Genomic DNA, 6,082 nt, shown 5'->3' with positions numbered 1-6,082 from the left:
AATTTTTGTGCAAAGTTCATTCCTAATTTCGCTACAGTGGCAGAACCACGAAGGAAACTAACCAGGAAAGGTGTACCATTTCATTTTGGATCTGTGCAGAAGAAAGTGTTCACAGCGCTGAAGCAAAGCCTGACAGATGCAAAAACTCTTGGATATTACGATCCGGCGGCATCAACCAAAGTCATAGCGGAAGCCAGCCCGGTTGGTTTAGGAGCCGTGTTGGTCCAGATGCATGATGGAGGACCAAGAATCATTGCCTATGCCAGCAGATCGTTATCAGATGTGGAAAGAAGATACTCTCAGACAGAGAAAGAAGCACTCGGACTTGTATGGGCCTGTGAGAGGTTCCATGCATATTTATTCGGCATTGAATTTGAACTCATCACAGATCATAAGCCATTAGAGGTGATTTATGCACCTAGATCCAAACCATGTGCCAGAATAGAGAGATGGGTACTCAGACTACAACCCTACAAATATAAAGTAATCCACATTGCAGGGAAAACAAACATTGCAGATCCGCTGTCCAGATTGGTGAAGGATGGTGATCCACAATCCAAGTCAGAATTGGGAACAGAAACAGAGAGCTTTGTACGCTTCATAGCTATTCAGTCGACACCGAAAGCTGTGACTACGAAGGAGGTCGAGAGAGAATCCGAACGTGATCCAGAACTCATGGAAGTAAGAGAATGCATACAAAGTGGACAATGGGACAAGTGTACTCACAAGGCTTACATTCCCATTAGAGACGAACTTTGTTGCATCGGACAGTGTGTATTAAGAGGTTGCAGATTGGTGATACCGCAAAGATTGAGACCGAAGATCGTATCCTTAGCGCATGAAGGACACCTAGGCATTGTTGGTACCAAGCAAAACCTCAGGACCAAGGTATGATGGCCAGGTTGTGATAAAGACGCAGAGAAATTTGTCAAAACTTGTCACGGATGTCAAATCACAAGTAGGAGTAATCCGCCAGAACCGATCCGGAGTACGCAACTCCCGACAGGACCATGGATCGACGTAGCCGTTGATTTTCTTGGACCTTTACCGACGGGTGAATCAATTATGGTAGTGATAGATTACTACAGCAGATACTATGAGTACGTGGTGTTGAAGTCCACAACCACTGAAAAAACAATACAAGCGTTAGCAGAGATATTCGCAAGATATGGATTACCTGTTACATTATATTCTGACTATGGTCCACAATTCATTTCAGAGACATTTGCGGAATACATGAGGACCACAGGTATCCACCATCATAAAGTAACTCCGAAATGGCCGCAAGCCAACGTAGAAGTAGAGAGACAAAATCAATCCATTGAAAAACGATTGAGGATTGCACACGCAGAAGGACAAAATTGGCGAAAAGCATTGCTATCTTATGTGGCTGTCTTTCGAGCAATGCCTCATGCAGCCACTGGAAAAAGTTCTGCAGAAGCATTTTTTGGGAGAAAAATCCGCACAAAAATGCCAGAAATAAAGGAAATCTGAGACGACCAGGAGATGAGTGACCACGATGCTGAAAAGAAAGGAGCAGCAAAGCTGTACACAGATTCGAAACGTGGAGCCAAGTACTCAGACATCATGCCAGGAGATAATGTTCTCGTGAGGCATGAAACTGGTGGTAAGCTAGATACACCTTATTACCATCAACCCTATACTGTCGTATCCAGAAGTGGCAGTATGGTGACAGTCAAGTCTCCGACTGGAGTCCTGTATAAGAAATGTATCAGGTGTAAAAAGGTACCAGTCCAGAGATACATCGAGCGAAGAGGTTGAAAGGCCAATACGAGATGCTGAAACTGAGAGACCTGATGATGTTCCAGAGGCAGTTACCAGCACTCCTGATGAAGTGACTAGAGCGCCAGAAACACCCGAAGCCGTGGCGAGCAGTATTTCCGACGCTGAGAGTGAACAGCCGAGAAGCGACGAAGGCAGGCCAAAACGAAACCGGAAAGTGCCCAAACGATACGAAGACTTTGTGCCATAGTTTTAGTAAGAACTTTGGGACAGTATTTAATCTTATATCATAAAGTGCATGTATGAATGCTGTAGGAAGTAAATTTTATGTAGTTGAGTTATAGTATTACCATTAGTTATGATGTTTGTAGGTTTCTGAGGAATATTGGTAAGTGAAGGTAAAGTTTATTTCTGATTAAAGGAGGGATGTCATGATAATGAATATGTATGAGATGTACCGGAAGTCACGTGGTATGAGAGAGATAAGAGCACAAGCAGGAGAACAAAGAAATCTGGAAAATAAAGACACTGAGAAGTTTACCTAATAAAACTTGTGTTTGATGTTTTATTAACTTCACATTTCAGGCCACAAATGTGACAGATGCATGGGACAAAGTTCAGCTTGAAAGTTGGACAGAATGGTAGCAGTTGGAATTCAATCCAGATAAATATAAGGTAATGCATTTTGGGAATTTAAATTCTGGTAGGATGTATAGAGGAAATGGCAGCAACATTAGGAGCACTGATGGACAGTGGATCTTTGGATTTTAGATATAACACAGAGAGAAATGGTCATGAGGAAGGCACATGCTTGCTTTTAGAGATTGGAGGCTTGAGTATAAAAGTTGTGGCATCATGCTGTAGTTTTACAAAACATTGATTAGACTTCTATGGAGTATGATGTACAATTCTGGTTGGAAGCATAGAATCATAGAAATCATAAAATCATCAAAACTAGGAGCAGGAAGAAGGCCATTCAGCCCTTCAAGTCTGCACCACAATTCAAAATGATCATAGCTAATCCTATGGCGTCATTACCCTATTCCTGCTTTCCCTCCAGATCCTTGATTCTTTTGGATATAAGGGCCATATCCCACTATCTTTTGAATATATCTAACAAACTGGTGTCAACAGCTTTCTGTGGGAGGGAGTTCACAACTCTCTGACTGAAAAAATTTCTCCTCATCTCATCCCCCTCAAAGGCTTACCCCCCTATCCTTAGACTGTGACCCCTTGTCCTAAATTTACCTAACGTCACGAACATTCCTCCTGTATTTAACCTGTCTAGTCCTGTCAGAATGTTATATGTCTCAATGAAATTGCAATGAATATAACCCTAGTCTATCCAGTCTTCTTTCATACATCTGTTCTGCCATCCCAAGAATCAGTCTGGTGAACCTTCACTGCCCCGCGCTTCCCCCCACCCCCTGTCACAGCAAAAATGTCCATCCTCAGATTAGGAGATGAAAACTATACACAATTCTCAAGATGTGGTATCACCAAGGTCCTCTATAGCTGCAGTAAGACATTCTTGCTTCTATATTCAAAACTTCTTGCAATAAAATCCAGCATATGATTTGCTTTTTTCACTGCCTGCTGCACACTTGCATTCCAATCATCAATGGGTAATACACTGAATAAGCTTCATTAAGGTAGTCCTTACTTAGATGTGTAACCTCACATGCAAGCTTAAATAAACTGGATTGCCAGTAGAGATCTAAGATCACCGTCACTCCCATTTTCCTAGCCTCAGATGATTCCAGCTGCTGCTGCTCATCTTTGCCAGATTTCAGTGTTCTGTTCATTGCTGCATTAAGGTACTAAAGCTCCATAAGGAGAGAAGAGCACACAAGAGCAGAAAGATGGTGCACAACGATTAACTTGCATTGCAAGCTTTCTCAGTGTTTGGATATCTATAGCTTGTATTTATGATACATTATTCCTTTACATACATTTCCCTGAAGTAGCCATTTAAGGCGGGTTGGTCTCTGTGCTTCCAGCTCCTGTTCCACCAACCTGAGCAGACCCTCCAACCCTTTGGGATTACCCTCCCTTCCATTTAACATCCTCATTACTTCATTCATTCTTGAACTAACTGTACACTCTGTTAACGTGATCAATCTCTCCAAAGGCTGGATGACCAAGTTGTAGCTATGAAAGTTTAGTGCTGGGCAACTGCAAGATTTTTCAATAATTCAATAGAATGAGACTTGATGAAACTGACACAGGCTAGTGTCATGCAAGGACACCTGATAGCGCTGTTGTGTTTTATTTTGCTTTTTCATGTCTGCATATTTTCTGCCCTACAGTGATATTTCATCCTTCAAAAGACACAGTGGACTTGTTCTTCACTATCAGTGACATGAAGAAACTGTGAGGAGCTGCATATTTTTTTGTCAACTGAGAGTGATCATGAAGAATCTGGCATAAATTTGTCAATGCATAAAATATCATTTCCATTCTGCATTGAAACCTGTAATTCCCAAGTGTGGATTGGGATTGTGAAAGGCGGAATTGTTGCCCTACTCTACACCCTGTACATTAATAGCTGCATCATCACATTTGGGTCCCACACAATCTACAAATTCACTGACAACACCACTGTTGTTGGCTGAATAACTGGAAATAATGAGTTAAAATACAGAATGGAGATCAAGAATCTGGGTGGGTGATGCCACAACGAAAATAATTGATCTCAATGTCACCAAGATGAAGGAGCTTTAGGAAGGAGATGGTGGGACCACGCACCTGTCCACATTAATGAGATGGAGGTGGAGAGAGGGAGCCAGAGCCATCATATTCCTGAGAGTCCATATTTCTAAAGACCTTTCCTGTAGCTAGTATATTGAGGCAACTATTAACAAAGCACACCAACTCCTAGGCTTTACTAAGGAGTCTGAGGACATTGGCATTTTATTGAATACTTCATTAAACCTTCACAGATGTGCTGTGGAGTGTGTACTAACTGCCTGCTTCAGAGCCTGGCTTGGGAATGCAGAACACCACAGAAGGTAACAAGCATAGAAAGTCCATCACAGCCTTCGACCTCCTATCCGTTGAATGTATCTATGCGAGATGCTGCCTCAAGAAGGCATCCAATATCACAAAGGGTCCCCATGATTCTCATCAGAAACTCTTCTCTCTCTGCTTCTTTCAAGCAGAAGGTATAGAAGTCCAAAGAACTGATGTCTCGAGGTTCAAGAACAGTTACTTTTCAATGACCATCAGGCTCTTAAACCTCCCCTTGTTACACTGATCAGTTCTGCTCCTGCACTGCAAAAAGGACTTTGCACGATTGCAAGTTCCATTTTGTTTTGCACCAGGATAACTGTTATCTATCTTTTTTTGTATTTGTTACCTCATTTTAATTCAATTGAAGTTGTTTTTTAGCTGCTTTTGTCATTTTTTTACAAAGCGTCTCTTTCAGCTGCAGCAATTTTACATTTTTAAACTTAGACATTCAACATGGTAACAGGAACTTCCAGCCGATGAGGGCTTGCCACCCAAATACACCAATTAACTTACGCCCCTTATATGTATTGAAGGGTGGGAGGAAACCTGAGCATGTGGAGGAACCCACACAGAAAGGAGGAGAATATACAAACTCCTAACAAGCAGCACAAGATTCTAATGCTAACTATGCCCCCCCCCCCCCCCCCCCCATGCAGCAAACCGAATTTTGGAACATATCTACAATGAAAATAAACATTATTATTATGATTGAAAATGGTTCTAATTCTTTTCTGAATCTTTCTCACTGCCCTTCCATATCTCGGCCCCAGGATGCTACCATTGGAATGGGTCTAACCAACAGCACAAGAGTAAACTATTCACCCTCCATCACTTCCACCAAAACCAAGATGACTGTAGCCTCAGTAATGGAGCTTCTCTATGTGCAAATTTGGTGTCCAAGCTCCAAGCCATCGTTAACTTGTTTACTAAAAGTGAGCATGAGTCTCACATTACACACTGGTAAAACAAAGGTACTCTGCCAATCTGTCCATGCTGTACAATACTGCCCCCGAAAATAAGGGTGATCTTGGAAAATGTGGATTGTTTCTCATATCCCATAAGTCGTCTTTCAGTGAATGCAAACATCGATGATGAATTTCTCGACTGCCTTCAATTCAGCAGCATTGCCTTTGGCCTCTGAGAAAAGTAGTGTTTGAAAATCAAGACCTCAGCCCACTCATTAATTTCACAGTTTACTTGGCAGGAGTGATTCCTGACTTCTTGTATGCCTAAAGGAAAATGGACTGTCTGCAGCAGGCATCCTAAAGCACTGGAGAGAAACCACCAATGCTTTCTCTGCAAGGTCCACTAAATCCAGCATGTTAAT

General features: G+C 42.0%; 1 long non-coding RNA gene across 1 annotated transcript; it reads left to right on the top strand.

The window, feature by feature from the left end:
* The first annotated feature begins 2,334 nt into the window (after nt 1–2,334).
* Nucleotides 2,335–5,470, top strand: LOC138756150 (uncharacterized). Its single transcript, XR_011352802.1, has 2 exons — nt 2,335–2,418; nt 4,053–5,470. It is a non-coding gene; the product is annotated as an uncharacterized lncRNA (long non-coding RNA).
* The last annotated feature ends 612 nt before the right edge of the window (nt 5,471–6,082 follow it).

This window comes from Narcine bancroftii, chromosome 3, assembly GCF_036971445.1.
Source record: "Narcine bancroftii isolate sNarBan1 chromosome 3, sNarBan1.hap1, whole genome shotgun sequence".
Lineage (NCBI taxonomy): Eukaryota > Metazoa > Chordata > Chondrichthyes > Torpediniformes > Narcinidae > Narcine > Narcine bancroftii.
The sequence above is the reverse complement of the archived record's forward strand: the minus strand, read 5'-3'. Positions and strand labels throughout refer to the sequence as shown.